We start from the raw sequence: 22,219 nt of genomic DNA on the forward strand, positions 1-22,219 counted from the left end.
GCGATAGATTCACTCCTCCCACTCTGCAATCCGAACGAGAAGGCCAGGTTGTCTAGGGGCCTCACAAAACTAGAGTGCTGCCACATCGCGCACTCGCCACATTGTGCGCATATATGTTTAGGTAGCCCACAAGGCAACCCTGAACCTGCATAGTGATCCACTGACCCCTGCCTGGCACAATAATCCCTTTGCCCATAATGGCCTGCTGTAGAGACTCCGCAATAGTCATACATACCCCACCCTGGATGCCTCCGGGTCCAAAAGCAACTGACCAAAAAGTCTCATAGCGACCGCGCATCCTTTCCCTGCCCTTGCCTGCTGCGCGCTGCCATTGAGCTCTACTGGCTGCCCGCTGCCCATTGCTGGTGTGCGCTGCAGGCTGCCCGCTGCCCGCTGCCCTTCGTGCCCGCCTCATCCTCTCCTCCCCCCCCTCGCCCCCCAAACCCCCCACCCTTTCCCCCCCTGCGCGTGCCCCTTCCCCCGCTCCATTCGCCTCTCCCTATCCCCCCGAGTCACGCCCTCGGCCCGCAAGCAGGCTGTTATCATCAGCTTCCTGGTGAGCGCCTTGTTGCCAACGCCCTCCTCGATTCAGGAGCAGACACAGAATGGAGGCTTCTGCTCCACCTGAGAGGGACTCCACAGAAGCCTCCTCGCCCGACACCGCGGAGCCGACCCTTCGACTTCCTCTTTCGCCAGAAGAGCAAGCGAGCTTGATGGCCGAAGTGGAGTGTTTGCAGGCCACTTCGGTTATCTGTAAAATCATTGGCACTCGGCCTAGTCGGGGGCGAAGTTCGAGATTTACTGCAGGCCCGTCTTCTCTCTGATGTGGGCAAGATTACAGATGTCCAGATTTTTGTGAGAGGGTACTACCAGGTCGAGTTTGAGTCTGCTGACATGGCAACCAAAGTGATCTTGATTAGCCCGCTCGGCATCAGAGCAGCTCGAGCTTACTTCCGACATTGGCATCACGGTTTCGACCCTACTACAAATGTGCTCGAGGAGGAGGCAGAATTGCTGATTTCGGTTTGCTTTCCAGGCCTGAGGCGAGAGTACCATCCCCTCCTACCCAGGATTGGTTCCACGTTTGGGACAGTTTTGGAGTTTCCACGCATGGCCGCTTCAGTTGTGGCCAAGGCCCCAGGTCTACCTATTGTGCGGGTTCTTGTTCGTGACCCTACTTCCTCCCCAAGGTGGTACTGCTGCCTAGGGTGAGTGGGGGATGGATTAGACAGAGTGTGGAGTATTCGGGTCTCCCGAACCAGTGTTTCATCTACAGATAGATGGGCCATATGGCAAAGGCCTGTCCTCGCAGGAGACCTCGACCCACAGCGCATGCGCAACCGCCCAAGTCTGAGCATGCGAAGCAGCCAGGTACACAGGATACACAGGCTGGTACTTCGACAGAGACTAGTGACGAGCCAACTGATGGCTGGCAGCAGGTGCCTGGCCGTCGCCATCAGGGGAGAGCTCACCCCCACTGCTCCTCCTGGTGGCCGACCTGCTGCAGCTCAGCAGCACTGGGTTCCCACTGGAAATCGTTTCGACCCTGTTCAGCAGGACGTGCCTGAGGAGACCCCGTCCACTTTTGTTCCTCCACCACCGCCTCCTCCTCCCCCCCCTTCCCCCCCCAACCCACCACCTCCACCTTCGCCCCCCGTCCCTCCCCTCTCCTCGATGGGGCCTAAAGCCTCATCTCCGGACCCCTCCACCACTCCTCCGACACAGGGTACTGGCCACGCTTTTGCCGCGAGGCATTCTCTTGGTAGTGCTTTCGCTACGAGCCGTGTGGCTCGTGAGGGACAGCCCCACTCGAGGCCGCTTTTTTTGGTGCTCACTTCTCCCTTTGCAGCGATCCCCAGAGGTCTGACCAGCTTCGACATTCGCAGACGCTTGGATTTCTTCGATTACAGCTTCACTCGGTTTCTGGATGATTCCTCTTCTGACTTGGAGGAGGCCAGCTTTCGAGCCCACGTCTTCTTTCTTGCAGCTAGAGGCAGTGAGGCCCTGGACAGAGCGGTGGGTTTCTCCTTTCCGTTGTGTGGTAGGGATACCACAGAGTGGACCAAACACACAGTCTTGGACTGGCTCCAGACACAGGCTATTGAGTTCTCACATCACACAGGGGACTTAGCAGTGACAGATCTGGTACAGACACTTTGGCCTCTTGCCAAGTTCAGTGTGACACTTCCAGATGCAGCAGGTTGCAGACACATTGTGGTACACTTGTTTGTTGACACTCAATGCCATCCGTGTTATGTTTTTGTGCATGAGGATTCTTGGACAGAGGATGTAGCCCTTCGGGCTGCACGCTCGGCTTGGGCTTGGACAGGACAGTCATTTCTTGCGCGCTTGTCTAGAGGTCGTTCGGATGCGGATTACTCCCCATCCAAACCGGCCTCAAAGATAGCGAGGTTGGTTGCTGTTGCAACATCTCTTTTCTCTCACTGACTCCATGAGGATCATCTCATGGAATGTGCAGGGATTAGGAGGGCCCCAGTTTCAGCGACAGAGGGGTCGGCTGCGTCAGGAGTTGCAGAGATGCCTTGTGGGTGGTGAGATTGACATTCTTATGCTGCAGGAGCATGATCTTTGTGAGAGCTGCATTCGGCGTTGTGGTCAGATTTTGCGTGGTCGCTTTCTCTGAAGGGCGTTACTCAGAGCACTCCAAGATTTGGAGGGTTGCTTCTTACTTCAAGGGAAATGCGGCTTGTCGGTCCAATAGGAAAAGGGTAAGAGTGATCGCTGATGAGAGGTGCACTCTAACTGGAACATTCAAGGGATTAGTTAAAATATTACAATTATTGTGTTATACTTCTATTTATGTTGAACCTGTTTCCTTTTCAGGACTGCTCACCTTATAGAATGACAACTCGCATGAGCACTAATCACAACCCTGAGAATCGTGCAAAGATTCTCGAACAGATTAAGCTTTACCTTAAGGACCGTAAACCAAAAAATGCCTTGGCAGTTAGAGCTAGACCTTTCCTCTCTCTAGGAAGTCCAAATTGTATTACCTACTATGGCAAATATAAGTGAACCTCACCTCACTGTTTTTGGAGACTCTTGCTCTCTCACAAGGATTGGAACTAACCTCGGAGCCCCTCTCAGTGGCCTCTTCTCTTCTTCTCAGATGTATTAGCAGCTTGGATGCTTCGCAACTAATTTATGATTCGGCACTTTCCTCTGACAAAAAACTATATGTCTTACATATGCTGTCATTTAATGACTGGGTTATGATTTTAGCAACTTTGGACAAAGACTCCTTGGAAGGAGTAAATTTAATTTCCCAATATATTTCTTAGCTTCCTCTTTTATCCTCACAGTATTAGCAAGAGCTTGCTTTGTTCTCCTCCTCTGGTGCGGATCTGTCTAACTTCCTTAGAAAGTTATGTGGGCTTAATCCCTCTTTTGGCTGTGCATCAGCTACTCCTTCTATTCCTAAAATTGGTGGAATCTTCTGTCAAGATAGTGCAGCCCTTGAGGATGTTAAGTAATTTTAAAGTAATCTTTGCTTCCTCAATGACTCAAACTCCTTGAAATGGTGCCCAAAATCTCTAAAGTTTTTTCTGTCTTGCTCGTGAGAGAAATTGAAATTGAATCCCTCGGGGTTGACCATCAGCTTTGGGTTCTGCCTAAGAAAGCTTTCTTAGCTCCTATTTTAAGTGAAACCTGGGTTTACCTTGCCAACCTCCCTACCTCTAATGTGGAAGATTGCAGACTCAAGATTCTTAAAGGTGGGCAATTCTTGGATAAAGGCGAGCTCATCAAAGGACCCTTCAACCTCAATCTCATCGACCACTCCAAGTGCCCCTCAAATACAAACTTGTACATCCGTACTAACGGAAACATGGAATTTGCAAAGAGTAACCTTGATTTTTACATAGAGTCCATATGGGATGTCTTTCAATCCTATGTGAAATGTGCCTGCAGATTTCTTGACCCTAAAGCCTCTCGTGAATCCAGTATCATGTGGTTTGATCATGCAATCTAGTGTATTCTCAACCATTTGGACTTACTGTTCTTAGAGAAACCTGTTGGCTTTCATCTTTCCCTCATTTGCTCTTGGTTAGGTGGCCAAGCTAAGCAGATTGTAATTGCACAAATTACCTTCAATATCTTCCATGGAATTATGCATGATATCTTGAAGGAGTTAAAAGCTGATGAACCTGGCCTTTACTTAACAACTTATGCTAACTTTAAAGGTGTTCAGCTCATCATTAGTCTTCTTAAACCTTGTATTGATGAGGATGACTCCCTTGCTCTCAAACGGGCTAACTCCTTGATCGCTCCCAATTCCTTCACTTCCTTCTTAACACCTAGTTCATCCTCTAACCGAGGAAAAGTTCGTATCTTTACAAGAGGGAGAGGCAAATCTCCTCCCATCAGGATCTTCCCTGATTTTTAACCCTTGGGTGTATTGCAGGTTGCTACAAGCCCTTACGGAAGAACTCTCAACAAAGAGGATCCGGAATATGGTTTCATCTGCATACACCGTCTCTTTCACAATGTACTCCTTGATTGGATTCAACCTAAAAATCTTTTTTGTGAGTGCTTTGATCTATTTTTTGGTAATCACAAGCTACTCGACAATATACTCATAGGATGGAAATATCATCATCCCATAAAAAGGTAGATCTATAATAACGACTTTCTTCGGCAAGACTCTGTCCCTCACTGTACATGTGTTCAATTTACCACATTTTGCAGAAATTTTGAGGATTTTGGTAACCATGTTTGCACTTGTGATCTTAGCATTATTGAAAATACTAAAATATGTAGAATTTTGGCCAAAGGGCTCAATCATATATCTAACTTTCCAAAAAACCCTTACCTTGCCTTATCAGCTATACTAAGCTGTCTCACTGACCTTGTCAGTGCTCTCCGACTGGAGATGACAGTCCTAGAGGACTTAAGGGAAGTAGTGAAGGAATGCTTCCTTCGTAAAATTTCACAACTTTCTAATAATTGGTTATCATCTGAAGACTCTTGGCTTACTTATCAACTAGCTCTTGATTTTCAAAGAATCTCTGATAAATGGTTTGTTGTTGGGCTTGAAAAAAGCCCTAACTGTCCCACTATTATTTGCAAATACCTGGCTTGGAAAGCTGCTCGTAATCGAGTATCTGGTAAGGAATTCTGTCATATGAATAATACACTTCAAACTCTTTCCAATAAAATTTCTAAACATTTAGGACTGCTTGGCTACTCAGTACTAAATACTAAGCTACTAGTACTTTTTACTACTTATAAAATCCATAAACATAAGTTCAGTTGGATATTTGATGCCTCCAATTGTATCTTTCCTGATATCACCAAGGATATTACTCTTTTCCTTGATCTTATTCTATCTGAATTTGAGCTCATTTGTGCCACTAAACAGAAAATCTGCCAGGACTTCTTAAATGTCTAGTATAATCCCTTTTGGATTACTAAAAACTCTATGGAGGTTTCATTTAACCTCCCTCAACATATCTTCCACATCTTTACTGCTGACATCACACAATGTTACGAGAATATTCCACTGAATGTGGATCTTGGCCTTAACACTGTTCTGGCCAAGGTAATAAATTTGCCTTTTTCTAATGCTAAAAGGAAAAAGTTTTTTTACATCTCTCTTTCCAGAAAACCTAGGTGGATACATGTATCTCACTCCGTGCACCCCCTACACTTTAATGAAGCAAAGCTTTGCTCTTACATCTCCTGGCTGCTGAATAACTGCACTATTGTTTCAGGTGGGCTTTGCTTTAACCAATGCCTTGGCATCCCCATGGGTTTTTCATGCTCTCCGCTTATGTGTTATATTTACCTTGATTTCTTTGAACACAAGTGGTCTCTTAAGACCATGAAAACCTACAAAAATAAACTTCCACAGTTCAATCATACTTGTAGATACATGGATGACTTACTAAGTATCAACAATAGGGAATTCCCCAATGAAATTTTTCTGATTTACCCTCACTGCCTGAAAGTTGAACCTACCTCTCTCCTTGAAACCTCGACACCCAATGGGGATTTCTGAACACCTGTCCAATTTCTTAACCTCTCTATATCCCTTCACACCCCATCTGCTGGTGGGTATGATCTTAAGTTTGTTTGGAAAAGGGATCTCCTGAATCTGCCCCTCATTGAGTTCATTAAAAAGAATAACAGTAGGCCCTACAAAGATGCTATTAGCTCTTGTATATGCCTGCTACACTTAATTTTCTACTCTTCCTCTAGCCCTTCCCTTGCCTGGGAGGAGGTCTTTTTGCTAATAAAAAAGTATTGCATTAACGGGTTTAATTGGAATCAGATCTGTAACATTATTATACGGGCTCTCACCCATCATAACAGGCCGGGGTTACAATTTAAAAAAGAGAATCTCATTTCTCTTATAAGGTAGTAGGCCCATACACAATGGGCCTACTACCGACCCATTGTATGGTGCTTGGGATAGGGCGGGTACACACACACACACACGCACACACACACACACACACACACACACACACACACACACACACACACACACACATACACACACACTATGGTACTATATGTTTTCTAAATACAATTTATTTTTTCCCCCCTACATGCATTCCCCCACACACACACCCACCCCCCCCCCCCCCCCCCCCCCCCCCCCCCCCACATTGATATGATAAGACACTTTTTTACTACTTAAAAGACATGGCAGATAATGTGACCCGGCCCTTGCATAATTAAACATGTATGCTTCTTCTGGAGTGTTGAGCATGAGTAACTCCCTGTTCTCATTACACTGAGAAGGCGGCCTCTTCTTCTCTCTGGCTATGGATCTCCCCTCGCGAGGGTATCTACCTACCACTTGATGATTTCACACAATGAAGGATGGCTAGGCTCACTCATTACTCAAGCTCAGAACATGTGCAGTTCAGCCTATTTAAACAAGGTGAGGGCACACCTTGCCCCTCACTTAGCCTTTGATTTGTTTTGTTGTGTTGCTGCCTGCTTCACGAACTGAGCTATGGAGCTCACTACTCAAACTTCTCAGGTGCTTTTTCTGGCCTTTACTTGCCTTACTGCCGGTTCTGGTTAAAAAAAAAAAACAGTTAGCAGTACCCTGCCATTTTGTTGATTAGCATGATTAGGAATGGGGTCGTCAGAAGCATTGTGGGGTTTTTATGCTTGTAGAAGTGACTGGTATTTTCGACAATTGCTACACTAGGGCTCTTATACACTATACTTATTTCTCTTAAACTTTAATGGTATGATGGTACTCAACATGGGAGATTGATTGCTAAAAAAAGTTGATATCCACCATTGGGGATTTCTGTCAACTGGTTTTCTGGAATAAAACCGCGTGCAACACAGGCATCTCTCTACTATGTATTTCTTTTGGGCTTTTTTCAAGACACTGCACGTTTTTTGGACTACTGTCTAAACTAGTTTTTCCGCATTAAACTGGTTTGCTCAATTAAAAGGGGTTAGTCTTTGCCTCTATAGCATTCAAATCATTGGGTACCTTGTGTTACTATGCGTACTCACAGTATGGGAAAAGATTGACATCATGCACATTTGACAACATGGCCGGGCATAACCCTCCATTTTTTAAGGAGTATGATAATGGTTGGTGTAATATGATCACTGTTCTGCTCTTTCTGAAGGTAAGTATATGGCAGTTACTTTGGGCTTGGCATATGGAAAGGTACCAAACTATGGCTCTTTATATGATGTGCCTCGTTTAAAAGATGGATTCTTACTATTCTAGCCGTTGATAGTATTATATTGCATGATATCTACCGCCTTTTTGTTACTTGGAAAAACCTGTCATATGGAGGTAATGCTAAACTGTTGCAATTTTCAGACCTATGGACTGGGGTCGGAATATGATATGTGACTTACTTTGAATGACCTGATCAGTATGGCATTTACATTCATAATCTTTTTTGTTTTTGGATGAGCTAGGCCTCTACCTTTTTGGCTAGCCATTAGTAGATGACTAATTTGATTAAAATTACATTGGACTTCATTACAACATCAGTTCTATAGTTAGAAGGAAATTTCCTTGCTTTAAATATCGATAGAACCTCATTATTATGACATTTTTTGTAAAAAACTCATGATGTTTGGATTCTTGGTGGACTATATCACTCTGATTAGAAGGTGGAATTTGCCACTTGATCGAAAGTAATAATTAAGGCTCTACACACACACACACACACACACACACACACACACACACACACACACACACACACACACACACATATATATATATATATATATATATATATATAGAGAGAGAGAGAGAGAGAGAGAGAGAGAGAGAGAGTGTGTCTAATTGTTTGAGAAAAACGAGAGCTATAGAGTGCTTGCAAGCTCCATGATGAAGGAGAATTTAGCCTTAAATAGCTTCTCAAAGGAGTTGTTGCACATCTTTTGTCAACATGGAAGACGATCATGCCTATGTGTAACACGTCTCAGAGATATAGTTGGCCATGGATGTGAAGTAGATGTGTAGTGCCATTTCCACCCAATGAGCCCATAAAACTAGAGAAAACAAATAAAAAATAAAAAAATATATATACACACACATTAATAATAATATGTTATATTTTATTTTAAATATAGCTACTTTGAGAAAAAAATATTTGGAGCATCTTTATAGGCTTTTAGATTACTCACAAAAAATACGCCAAAAAATAGCAAGAGAGAGAACACAAATAAATAAGAAACGAGAAGTCACAAAAGAAAAGCTAAACAAAGGCAAAAACTTTGAGTAGAAAAAATGAAAATCAGAAGATCATATGTTAAATCTTCACGAGATATAGAACATATTGGTATGTTGTACATTAATCCGTATGCAAAATGTTTCAAAGCATTCGAAGAACATTTGAATCAAAACGCTAACAGTGATGTCAAGTTAGTAGTTTATGAGTCCACCAAAGTAGCAAAGCAATATGGAGTACCTTCAGGAAGTGAAGTTGCAGCTATAATGCCAAGACATGGAGATGATGAGCATATTGGACGTCGCAATATTCAACTTTTGAACATTAATGACAGTATTAAGAGAATCACAAATCTAAAAATCTCTTATATTCCATTAACCTATGTTTTGTTTTTCCCTCAAGGAGAAGAAGGTTGGCATTTGAATATGCCAAAGCATATTCAAGATACCTCCAAACACAAGAAGAAGAAGAAAAAAATAGTTTACTACTCAAAGAGAGTGTTATGCTCACAGGTTGCAAATAAGAGAAGATACAAAGGCATGCATGTTAAGAGCATTGAATAATCCGGACTATTTTGGTTAAGAAATAATCAACCAAATCTAAGAAGTGAAGTATATCAAGGACTTTTGGATATGGTGAGTACAATGGATCCTTCAATAATAAAAATTAATGGAAACACTATAGGAAGAATAATAATTTTGCCATCAAAATTTCAATGTGGACCACGTTTTATGCAGCAACTCTATCAAGATGCAATGGCGATTGTTACATCCAATGGTAAACCAAATTTGTTTATAACATTCACATGTAATCCCAAAAGGAAGAAAATTCAAGATGCTTTTCTTCCAAACGAGAAACCTAATGATCAACCACACTTAACTACAAGAGTTTTTCACAAAAAGCACAACAAATTAATGACTTATTTTACAAAGCAACAGATTTTTGTCAAAGTCAAGGGTCAGATCTTTGTTATCAAATTTCAAAAGAGAAGTTAACCCCAATCTCATATTCTTCTAATCTTGGCAAAGAAAAGCAAACCAGGCAATATTGAACACTATGACAGATTGGTTTGTGTTGAGATTCTAGATAAAGAAAAATTTCATGAGCTTTATAATATTGTTTGTCAATGCAATATACTTGGCCATTTAGACTAAGAATTGGGAGGTAGGTGCATCAAAGATCCACCACTCGGCCATTATAACCAAGGCTTGAAATGTGAATCCAATTGTTTGTGTCTCCCAGATCTACCACCTTGCAATTTTAAATAAAGTGCGTGAAATATGTAATGGAAATGGCCTATGTACTTTGAGAGTAGTGGAATTAAGAAACTTAGAAAAAGAATTTTTGTGAGATTACTTTGAGAGCATAGAGTGTGACCTTAATTGATGGTAGCAACATAAACATAGTACTTGGAATGAACAATACTTTTACAAGAGATAGAGTTTAGAGAACATGACTACAGTTGAGGACCGGATTTATGTGGAGCCGGTCCCCCCTCCAATAGGAATTTGAATTATAGAAACTCCCATCAAGAGAGACTTGGTACAATACAATATTTGTGTTCCTTGTGACCTAGGTGATGCAATGAAGATGGAAATCTTCATGCATCACGAGCATAACATAAACTTTGTAGATGCATTAACTATCCCAAGCCTCACTCCCAAGGCCTCAAACACCTTCGAAGGTGGAGAGAGCTAGCGGGGAATGAGGGTACATAAGAGGAAGAAGAAAAATTCCATAGGAGAAAGAAATAGTTCCTCACTTATGAATCATGGATCTGGTTGGATTTGCATTCCCTAGCCAAAAGTGTTTGTGTAGGCTCTCAACTTCTCTACTAGCTTGGAGAAGGAGATGGAGCTCTTGCACTTTGCACTTCATACAATGAGAGTGTGTGTGGGATCGTTTACCCCCCAAGAATCCCCCCTTCTTGCTTTGGTCGACCCCCCCTTGTAGATCATGCTTGAAGTTCATTGGACCCCTGCAAGCCTGGCCAATCACATGCAGATGCATAAAAAGCAACAAGGGTAGTCTTGGGACAAGTGTCCCACTTTCCCCTTTGAAAGAGAGGACTTGATAAAGGCAAAAAAAATTATTTAAATTAACTAATTTATCATTCGACCCCTTGGGAGGCCAACCAATAGGTTTTAGGCACACCATAAGGGCAACATGAGGAGGAGCTTGACAAGTGTCCTATTTACTTTCTTTTTACCAAGCTTGCCTCGTGTGAGGGTGTGTGTGTTCTCTCTCTAGCCCCTTCTTGTAGGACTCGCCCCCTCCTTGTAGGGATCTTTGTTGACTTTGTGGAACACCTTACCCTAAAGCACCTTAGTCAGCAAGCATGACAAAGAACCTCAAGCTTGGGTAGTGTTCCCACAAGCATTGCAAGCTCCCTAGTTGGCAAGCATAACAAGCACCTTAGTCATCAAGCACGACAAGCACCTTAAGCTTGGGCTGGGTTCCCACCTCAAGATCATACCTAAGGTCAAAAGGCTTTTAACACTAACCTTTGGAGGTCTTTAATGAAGCTAACCCTAAGGTCTTAGCATCTTGCATGAAAAATGATAAATGCATTCATCATTATCCAAGAAAGTTTTTTGAAACACTACATTGGAATTTATACAATTGTATTTTGAAACGAGTGCAAGGACATAGAAAAATTGCATTAGCTTGCACTTCATCTGGAATTGCAGCATTAAGCTATTGTCAAAAGGAAGAGCGGCTCATTTGCATTTCAAAATTACATTCGATTTGACTCCAACAAGTACTTTCAATATAAAAAGTAATAGTGCACTAGCAAACTTGATTTGAAAGACAAGTTTAATCATCTAGGATTAAGCTCCAATGACTCATAAATTTGCATTTGAAGCACTTGATAGGACATTTAAAGATCTGATTTCAAGTAACAAACCTTTCGGGGTAAAGACCATTCTTTTAGGAGTTTTTAAATATCTGGAACAAAAACAATTTAGATATTTAGAAAGCTTTAACAAACAACTATTTATTCACCCCAGAAAACCCCTCCATTTATCGCTCAAGTTAATGGAGCTGCTATCCACCAACCTTAGAGGGGATATCTGCAAGCATGAAGGAAAAGTAAGCCATGTCCAGTCTCCCCCAAACCATAAAATGTGAAAAATATGCAAACATGTTCAACAGCTAATGGAAAAGACTCATCCACAATTTTAAAAATCCTTTAAAAGCAAATACAACCTACCTCAAAACTGTAATTGAGAGCCGATAGATGTGATTGTAAGTGTGAGCCATTACTTCATCAGATTTCTAGCGCAAAAATTGAAACATCTCAACATTTAAATTAATATAGGCTTCAACAAAAAGCAACATTTAAATAAATACAGGCTTCAACAAAAATGAGCGATAGTTTAGACGGTCTTGTTATCTTAGTGGCAGCGTCAAGACTTGCAAGGTGGTCCGTCCTATCATTCCCAAAAAATGAGACCATACATCAACATGATCAATTAAATGTCAATTTTCATGTAGAAGTGAGACAAGCCCATGAAAGCACATGCATACCTTTGAGTTCAGGCCCGAGACACTACTTGATGAGGCACACACAATGGTAGGTTGTGGGTTTTTGGTTTGCAGGATAAAAGAAAGCGCTAATATCAATTCTTTTTTTGAAACATTGGCAGTTTCCAAACACAGCAAGTGACAAATGATCATGTACTCGGTCATGCCATCAAGCTTGACATTTGGTTAATTTGATGTGCACCAAAAAATATGGTTAATCAACTCCTAATGACCTTGCACTATTTTGAGTAGAGTGACAAAGCCACCAATGTTACTTTGAGCCCCCATGAATAAGAAGACATGCTATTGGATCCACATGGATGAAAAACCTCTCTCCCTGTAGCACCTGCTGTTGTTCCACTCGCAATCCAATCAGCTACATAATTCAATAGTAAGTGTAGGTCCATAATCTTTTCATACATTGACTGGCACAAATATGCAAGTAAAACCTTAAAATAATTATTATATTATGATCACTATTATTTTTCACAAACAAAATATTTTTCATAGCCAGAGATTTGCATTCCATCAAAATATTACCTTCTCTACCATCATGGCTTTGTGGCTATGGCTTTCATCTCTGTCCTTGTATCAACGTGCTACACAACGAAGTGCTTTAGGAATGAGAAGATTGTCAAAAGCCCTATCTGCTAGCTCTGTGCCTTCTACGTTTTCTTCAGGACTGTTATCATTCCTACACCTATACGGAAAAATTGAAAATCTCAATCTTTAGGCCAAATTTTTCCTAACGGAGGAAAAAATTAAAACTCTTTCAGTCTTTTGGCCAAATTTTAAGAATATTTTGGTATTACACTAAAGCCTATTTCTGACACGTCCGCCTTGACGTGTTTGGAACTGAGATGGCACAAAGTGATTGTTTGAATGCCCTGCTCATTGCTCCACAAAAATGAAGCAGGCCCCTTGCCCATCCTCGCTTCATGGTGAACACGTTAAAAAGAAGTAGCACAACACATGCTTACTCGGATGGATTAGACGATGTTGCGATTCAAAGACGAGTGCTTTACCATATGTATTGTGCCGATTCATTAAAAATGTATGCTAAAAAATAAAGTTTTATTCTATATCTGCCTTGTGTGATAGCGAATGCGCTCAAATTTCGTGTTAGGGCCGTATTCGACACCCGTGTCTTACAGGGGACTAAAACTTGCAAAATTTTGTTGGTTTTCTTCAAGACAAGCTTAGAATCCAACCAAGATTTTACAATTTTAGCCCATTAAAAATACACTAAACATTTTGCAATTTTGCAATTTTGCAATTCAGAAACGTTGAATCCTCCTATATGCCAAGTGTCCATTATTTAAATGTCCTCATGTACTTTGGTCAATGGTATCGCTCTTGCAGAGAGTGTGCATAAAGGAGAGTTCCTGCCAAAAGAGAGAATGTGTTTGATAGAGGGGTGGAAGGGGAAAAAAAATGTGAGGCAATGCATGCAATTTTGGTGTTTGCAATCAACTTATCCTTCATCCCCACCATTTTGATCTTCCGAAATTAAGGACCCTATCTATAGTTCACTATTGATGGTAATGACACATTTAAATTGATTGTATGGACCGAAGGAAAGCATCTGCATCTGTAGGTCATGCATTAGGGGTGTGGAAGTTGGTGTAGGTTGAGGAAACTAATTGAATACAGATGATTCAAATTGGGTTGTACATCAACTACACTCAAGTGAAACATATTGTGAAATTTACTTACAAAACTATAGCTATGTATAGGTGTTAAATTCCCTTGGCCTCTAAACTTTAGTGCTACTTGATTTCTCTTTATTATGCATGCCAAAAATCTCTCTAGGTGAAGATGATGCCATCCCTTTTCTATTCACCAAAGATGGATGGCTAAGCTTAATTTTGTTGATTGAGTATAGGTCTTTGTGTGTTACAAATTGCCCTTTGTACGAACTCAAATTTTCAACCTTGATTTGTATCTTGTGCTAAAGTCACAATGTTGGAGTTGAGGTGACTGTCGATGGGACATGCCAATCAAGCTGCTACCACCTTTGAATGTAGAACTATGGTTAAAGTTTATTGAGGGATGATGTTGGATACTACTCAATCATAGGCTAATTTCTTGCTAATTGTTCTAGCATTACACTGGTCCTATGAATTCTAGCTCAATGTCCTTCAATTTCCTAAGATGTGTGCCCATTTTTTCTCTTCAAAAATAGAGATGAGCCTCTTGATTATTAGTGCAAAGAAGATGAATTTGGAAAAACTAAACGCTAACTAGTCTTTCTACCTAATCATGCCACAATTAGCATGGCTCCTAGGCAAATTTGCCAAACCCAATATACTCATGAACATGCCATTTTTTTCAAGAGTACATAGAAATAGGTGCATGCAAGCCATATTGGGAAACTCAGGTACGCTTTGTCTGTGCAATTACTATAATTATTCTTTTAACTGCTAGAACAATACCCTACTCGACAGGGTCGAGAATCGGCAAGGTGTTAAATCAAGTTGTCAACCTTGAACACTGGTTATGGTGGGGTTGTCTGGTGATAGAAATAGCACCAAATCAAGGACTTAATACATGTTGTGAGTTACGTCAGCAACTCACTTGTATGGAAAATTGAGAAGAGGTCTTTCCGAATGTTCCAGTATCTGCAGAAAGTTTGACTCTTTGTCATTCACTTAAACACCTCTTAGTTGTGGTAACTTGTTCACAATACTCAAGTGAGTTATAAATAGAGTTACACACTATGTTGGATTTAAGCCTATTACACCAATACTTGCACATGACAACAATGTGTTAGCAACACATTGGAATCAAATTGATCACCCAAAAATTGAATGGAGTAGTCAAATGCACTTACAATTGATTGCATCCAAGCTAATCCTTGCTCCACACGATGGTTCCACCATGCACACACATGTGGCTCTTCCAATTTTGACCCAAAATTTGACCATTGTAGGCAAAAAATCAAACACTCAATCGTGAAATTAGGTATAAATTAGCACAATTAACTTGATTAGAGTGATGATTCCACCTCTTACAAGGGGATTAACCATACATTACACATAAAATGTTAGCGATTACGTTAGTGAAATCAATAAAAATTAGCATGGAATTAGTACATGTAGCATGGAAATGAAGCGAAATTAGTAAGGGTTAATATGAAATTAGTGAAATTAGGGGTTTGGGGTATTCATAACTCAAAAATTAGCTTCAATTACTTGCACACAAATCATCAAATAAAACCAAAATTGAGTTACACACATTTAAAACCAATGAAATTAGTAGTGAAAATTACTCTATTGTAAACATCCTATACTCACTAGCTTAGGTTATCGATCCCCGACAATGGCACCAAATGTTGGGGGCAATTGTAGCATAACCTAATCAATCCAAGATCAACAAAATTATCAATCTTAGGATTGGCAACCTGGCTAGGGCATGGAAGCACGGGCATCATTGGATGTATCAAATGAGGGGATTCAAGAGAATGCTCTTCCAATGCAATAGATATTAGCCATGAATCATTAACTCTAAGCACATCATCAATCAAGCATCACCTACAAACATTAAGCCCACCAAAGTCCGACTCGTCATAGACTAGAATCTCAAAACACACTCTTAATAAGCACACACTAATTGCATTGGTGCTGGCCTCTCCAATCACCACATGCCAATCAAGGTACTTCATCAAAGCTACACACACAAGGTGAATGGTGCTAGAGTTTCATTAAACCCATCCCCACATAAGCAAACAATAGGGAACATATAATAATCACAAGATTAAGAAGCAACTTAATCAACCTAATTAGAGATGTTAAATATCGCAAATCGAGTGCTCATAGAAGGATAGGAGTGGTCAATAAGCAATAAGTCATCACACACACTCAAATCTAGAATATGAGAAGGTGAAACTACTTCATGACATAATGGAATATAGAAGAATTAAGACTAATGAAGAAAGTAGAGATTAGATTATGAAATGATTCTCTAATTACAATGGATTAGCACTAGCCTTCTTAGCATGGGCATTAAGCTCAAGGATAGGACATCCATAAAGTGAACACTCAAGAGAGAGCTCTCAAGAATGGATTCAAGAATGAATCCTCAAGAATAAAGCCTCTTTGCATAAAATACTTTCTTATAAAGGCTTGCACCACAATTATTTCTACTATGGGATTATGTTGAGCCCTCAAGCTAGCATATACAATTTGGAACTCCCAAATGAGCCCAAGACCTTATACAATGTGAATTTGAAATATTGTGCAATCCATAGCACATCCCTCGCTTGGTGCATAATCGGTGTCGCCTGTGTTAGCTGCTGCTAACACATGGATAAAAGACATAGCTAAATCATGTAGGTTTTTCAAACTATCAAAGATTTTTGGACCTCCCAAAAGGGTAGGTGAATTCCCAACTCTGTACATGGCAATGTTTGTTTTGAGCTTCCTCCAACACACAAAAGTAAAAGGATGTTCAACACGCAATAGAAGTACGATGATCACCTATAGTATTGACCTTCATCAACCAACATGGCCACAAAATGCATAGTGTACTTGAGCTATTGTATTAGAAGTCTTAAATGTTACTGGCTCACAGGCTCTTTTTATACGAGTGAAAGAATATGCAACGATGCATTCATTCATGGTCATTTGGACAGACAAGTCAGCATGCACAAGCATGCAAGATATACATGCAAACACACAAATACACCCTATAGTATAATGAACCTATGGAAATATGAAGTGGTCTAGAGCTATATATAGAAGGAGTCATCTCTTATGTATGAACTGCAAAATTACTTATCTCCACCCTTTGCAATCATTTTTGAATTCCTCTCATTATAGATGTATGCTTTGCAGTTCATATCTTGAAAAATATATAAGGTCAAAGTAAGGACTTCTGGAAACTTATGCAAATTTTTTGTGTGTATTGTATGAGTAATGACTATTTTTTTGGTTAGCGTTTTTGTGTCGTTGGTTAAGGCTCCAAATTTAAACTCAAAAGGCTCGCAAAAATGGTTTACATTAGAAAAGCTTGAAATCAGAATCTCACAAAAAAAACACCACACTCCCCTTAACTACACTACCCAACACACACACACACACACACACACACAAAATCTTTCACTGAACAAAAAAGCTTAGCTGATAATTATTTCAGGAGCCCTTCATCTACATCTCTATTATACCGCCCATTACATGATCACACAAACAACTGTCACAGTAGAAGCATGTGTTTGGACGATCAGCCAAAGGTAGGATACGAGTCGCCAAGACTACCCCATACTCCCGAGTGCGGTGAGTAGATTTAAAATATCCTCGTAGTTGATGACCATAAGTACGGTATAAGAAGATCTTATGAGGAGGTAGAAACTGGGCTACCAGATATAGCCGATCTGAAAAACCAGGCTTTATTGAATGCTCGATGTAATAATACTTTGGCCCTAGGCCCACTGCTTCAGTAACCATCGCCAATCGGATATTGTTCTTGAAATGTTCACGACCCCAAAGGGTCACTCGTGTCACTCGGTCCTGATATGTCCACCACTTTGTTTGGGAAACAGAGGTTCCTAAATGCGGAAATAGATGAATTTCATAACGGAGTAATGTTGCTTGATGTATAGATTCATTTCACATAAAGAGATGTGCAGTTGCTATGAAAAAAACATGGTCTTGACTGTATTCCATAATATACCGAGGAAGCAAAATAGTTGAAGAATGCTAACTCTGGAAATGATACTCTGGACTCGGGTTTTATATTTGACCAACCATCTAGAATAAAACCATTTTTTGACTCCTAAACCAAATTGGAAATAGGAAAGTGTACCCAAAATTGAGTATACTCTCACATTGTAGGTCGAGGCTTTGTTTACACTAGTGGATTGCTAAAGCTTAATATATGGCTGGGATAGCAGGTGTAAATACCTATTGTGTATGTATACATGAGGCCTGATACAGCTTACTTGCTATGAGTCTATAGACCGGGCTTTGACGATGGGAATTGATGCTACCTAATATTACCTTGTGGTGATGTGGGATGTCTGACCGGGCTTTACATTTTAGTTGAAAGACTACTAGATATTGAAATGATACTCTGGACTTAGGTTTTATATATGACCAACCATCTAGAAGAAACACATTTTTTTTAATTCCTAAGCCAAATTGGGAATAGGAAAATGTACCCAAAATTGATTATACTCTCACATTGTAGAACGAGGTTTTTTTTTACACTAGTGGATTGTTAAAGCTTAAAGTAGGGCTGGGATAGCAGGTGTAAATACCTACTGGGTATGTATATCTGAGGCCTAATACAATTTACTCGCTACGAGTCTAAAAGATCGGGCTTTGACTATGGGAATTGATGCTATCTGGTCATAGTACTAATCTTTACTTTTGTAGCATGATATTATTCATTGCATTGAGTCCTTCTTGCCTCTACTGCACGCCACCGCTTAGGTATTCAGGTATGGGTTTGCTGCCGACTATAGTATGCAGATATGGCGGAATCTCGCCAGTAATCCTTTGGATCTTGGGCTGTGAGGGATCCCGTGGTTTGTGCCTCTGCTGGCATCCTTGGGTGTGGGTTTAGCCTATCCAACTCAGGTGACGCATCTTCTGCAGAGGAGCATCAACTGGTATAAATAAGGCTCATAAGGTGAGTAATCATACTCACATAGTTGCTTGCTCTATTATCACCTCTCTACGTGTGTTAGTTCAAAACTGTGTGTATTTATCTACTGGTTGCTATGGCTCAACATGCCGAAAAAATCGGAGAAAGCTATTGTGGAGGCATCGTCGTCTCCTAATCTACAGGTTAACAGAAATCTGTTTTTTGATTCTTGAATATATAAAAAGGAAATCTTTTTCTTGCTCTCAAAGACTGTCATTAGATACTGTGAAACTTTGCCGGAAAAAAACCTGTTAATAGACTTTTCTTTATGAGTAACCTGTTCCGAAGACTGTTCTTAATGATTTATGAGGAGAAATGTATGTGGTAGTGTATGATTACTTTGGGACAGATGGGAAGTTAAGGTTCTCTTGGACTAATGATGTATATTGCTGTATAAAAATATATATAACCATGCTTTGGAACTTGGCTCTTCCTGGTTATATGAATGGCTCATGAAAAACTAAGAACTACCAAGTATTTTTAATGATGGAAGTAATAAATCTGGCTTCCGTAAAATGGGCTGTAAAACTGGTTGTTTTGAGGAAAAATTTGACCTTTATACTTTTTTGAAAAAAGGTAGACTGCCAGGTATGAAGGATTTCTTAACTTATGGCTGCATGGATAAGAGGATGGTGTGGTATTTAAAGGAAATGGTTTGTATATACGGTTGATTCTGGTAAAATAGCTACTCAATTGGGTAATGTACTTATGAAAGGGGTACTGCAGATCTGAAAATAACCAGAATGTCACAAAAAATGAGATGTAAAGGGTTTGATTGGATAGTTTTGTTACATTGCTGAGGTACTTTGGGTAAGAGGACTAACCCGGGACTGATTCGGTTACTAGTTGGGGGGCCTATTTTATTAAATCTACTTAAGATTATTCTGAGGCCATTGAATACAGGCTTTTCGAAAAGTTGCCCTGTCTTCTGATTTTATAGTAGGTTGTGTGTGGCATCACATACCCGATTGAAGGTGTAAATATTGTTTTTGCAAATTGACTCGACCTTTTTTACCATAATACATCACCTACAAGTAAGATTGATTTGTTTTTTTTCGGATGCCTATCGTACTGAATCGGCTAAAGGCTTCTGATATGTTGCCCTATCTCGGATATTCTATAGAAATAAAGTGGCATCACATACCGGATTGAGGTTGAAAAAAATAGGTCTGTAATTTACTTTTTTTTTTCATCATATGCTAGGAAGAGTAGTGATAGTTTCCGATAACCTATCACTGATTCAATGTGTTGACAGATTTTTGATGGCCATGATTAGGTTGAACCTCGGCTACTCAATTTAATATGCTTGCCATCTTCTGCTCGCTTCTTATTCTCATTCAGAGTATATAGGAACTGGTCCTTTCCTACCAGCTTGTAGTATATACAAAAAAGCCTCTAGTGGGTTGGTTTAAAAGGTTCTCGATACTATAAGGAAAGTCATATATTTTCCTTTAGCGAATCTTGGCTGGTTACTCTAAATTTTTTAGAACAGACGATTTAATTTATTGATTTAACAAAAAGATACTCTGAATTTACTGAATACTTCGGGGGTATTGCCCTAGTTTCGGATATTTGGTAGGAAATGAATGCATCATAATACAGGAGTGTGGTAGATAGCTGGTTTCAAATATACCTGGACTTTTTTACCATATTACTTCACTAAAGGGGAATATTAATGAATGTTTCCTATTACTGCTCACCTAGTCAGCATACACATCGATTTCAACTAGCCATAGTTTGTTGGCACCTCGAATATTCAATAATATTTGATGATAGTGACTGCTGGTTTTTTATTTTTCTCTCAAAGTATATGTTAATTGGTCTTTTTCTAAACATCTTGCAGTATATAACACAAAATGCTTCTTGTATGTTGGAAGGGGGGTGCTTGTTATGCTGAGTATGTCATAAAGTTTCCCTTTATCTGAGCCTGGCCGGAGACTTTTTAGATATTGCTTGGACAGAGTCTGAGTGGGCTCTCTGTGACTGAGTCGTCCAATGTATTGTGGTATACATTTGTTAGCTGACATGTGGCAGCAGTATGATTGACATAACATAATAGTAAGGTTATTTGGGGATAATGGTTATGAATTGATCTAAAATAGGGGTATCTCACGTAGGTAAAAGTGGTAAATACTGTTTTTTTTTGGGGGATATCCCAAACTTGATTATATCCCAGCTTGATTATAAAACAATAGGATCTGTTCCAAATGTTGTTTATATACAAGGAAGTGGTAAGTTTAGGTCTGGCTTAAGATATAAATCAATGGAATATATGTTGCTCCTATCTGGTTAGGGATGAAGTTCTGGTAAAATTTGATATTCTCCTTAACTCCTTTAATCTTAAGGATTGGTAAAAAAAGTTTTTTATAAAAAACAATAAAATCAGATTTATGGCTGCTCTATGGGGTTGAGCACTTTTGTATCAGATTGGCAGAAAAGCCAAGAATCTTCGTTTTTTCTAAAAGAAACCTTTTTATCTAAAAAAACAAATTATAAGTTAAGAACTATGTTTTTTTTATGGTGACATGGATAACAACTGGGATGCCCAGCATCACCTGCGTATAGTCACGTGCTAACGAATTGTTTTCTTGTGGCTATGGGTGCAAGTGAGGGCTACCTTCCTTGATTTAAACGTTCTTTTCTTAACAAATGGTGGATGTCTTATTGTGATGCAAAATTTCCCAGACTTTGGGTTTGAGGATTCCTGAGCTATATTCTGTTATCTTCATTACGTTGTACATAATGTATTTCAAAAGCAAAGAGATTATTGTACAAATCCATTGTACTTTTCTAGAATTGTTGGTCTGTGAACAATTAGTGTTCGTTTGCGTATATATATAGATTTAGAACTGCTACACACACAAACAAAAGGAAACTCGCCAAATCATACCAAAATCGTACAAAACATAAGGAACAACATCTCGTCACTAGGATACACCTATGCCAAAGCCTCTACACTCAAACACCTCACCCAGACCCATCTGCAAAAAACGCATATGAAGATAAAACATAATTTTGAAAGTTCCCAAAAGTGAAATCGATGAGAACCCATGCGTAGATTATGTCGTCATGATTCTAACAACTACTGGCAGGCAAAAAAAAAAACATCATTTCATACACTTATGACTACAAATAGCTTGTAGGTGCATTAGATCCATTTTGTGTAGAACGCTTTCCGTTGTTGCGTAGCTCTCTCCGAGCCTATCACAATGGTGCAGTTGAATCTCCAATGCAATAAGCGAGCAGGAAGTAGCGTCAGGATGAAGTTCACAGTCTCTTTCTTTCTCTCTCACACACAGTCAAAGGAAGCTCAAAACCTTGACCATGATAAAGTTCTCTTTACAAAATGACCTAGG

The sequence above is a fragment of the Adiantum capillus-veneris genome, chromosome 9, assembly GCF_014529385.1.
Source record: "Adiantum capillus-veneris isolate H3 chromosome 9, ASM1452938v2, whole genome shotgun sequence".
In the NCBI taxonomy this organism is placed as follows: Eukaryota; Viridiplantae; Streptophyta; class Polypodiopsida; order Polypodiales; family Pteridaceae; genus Adiantum; species Adiantum capillus-veneris.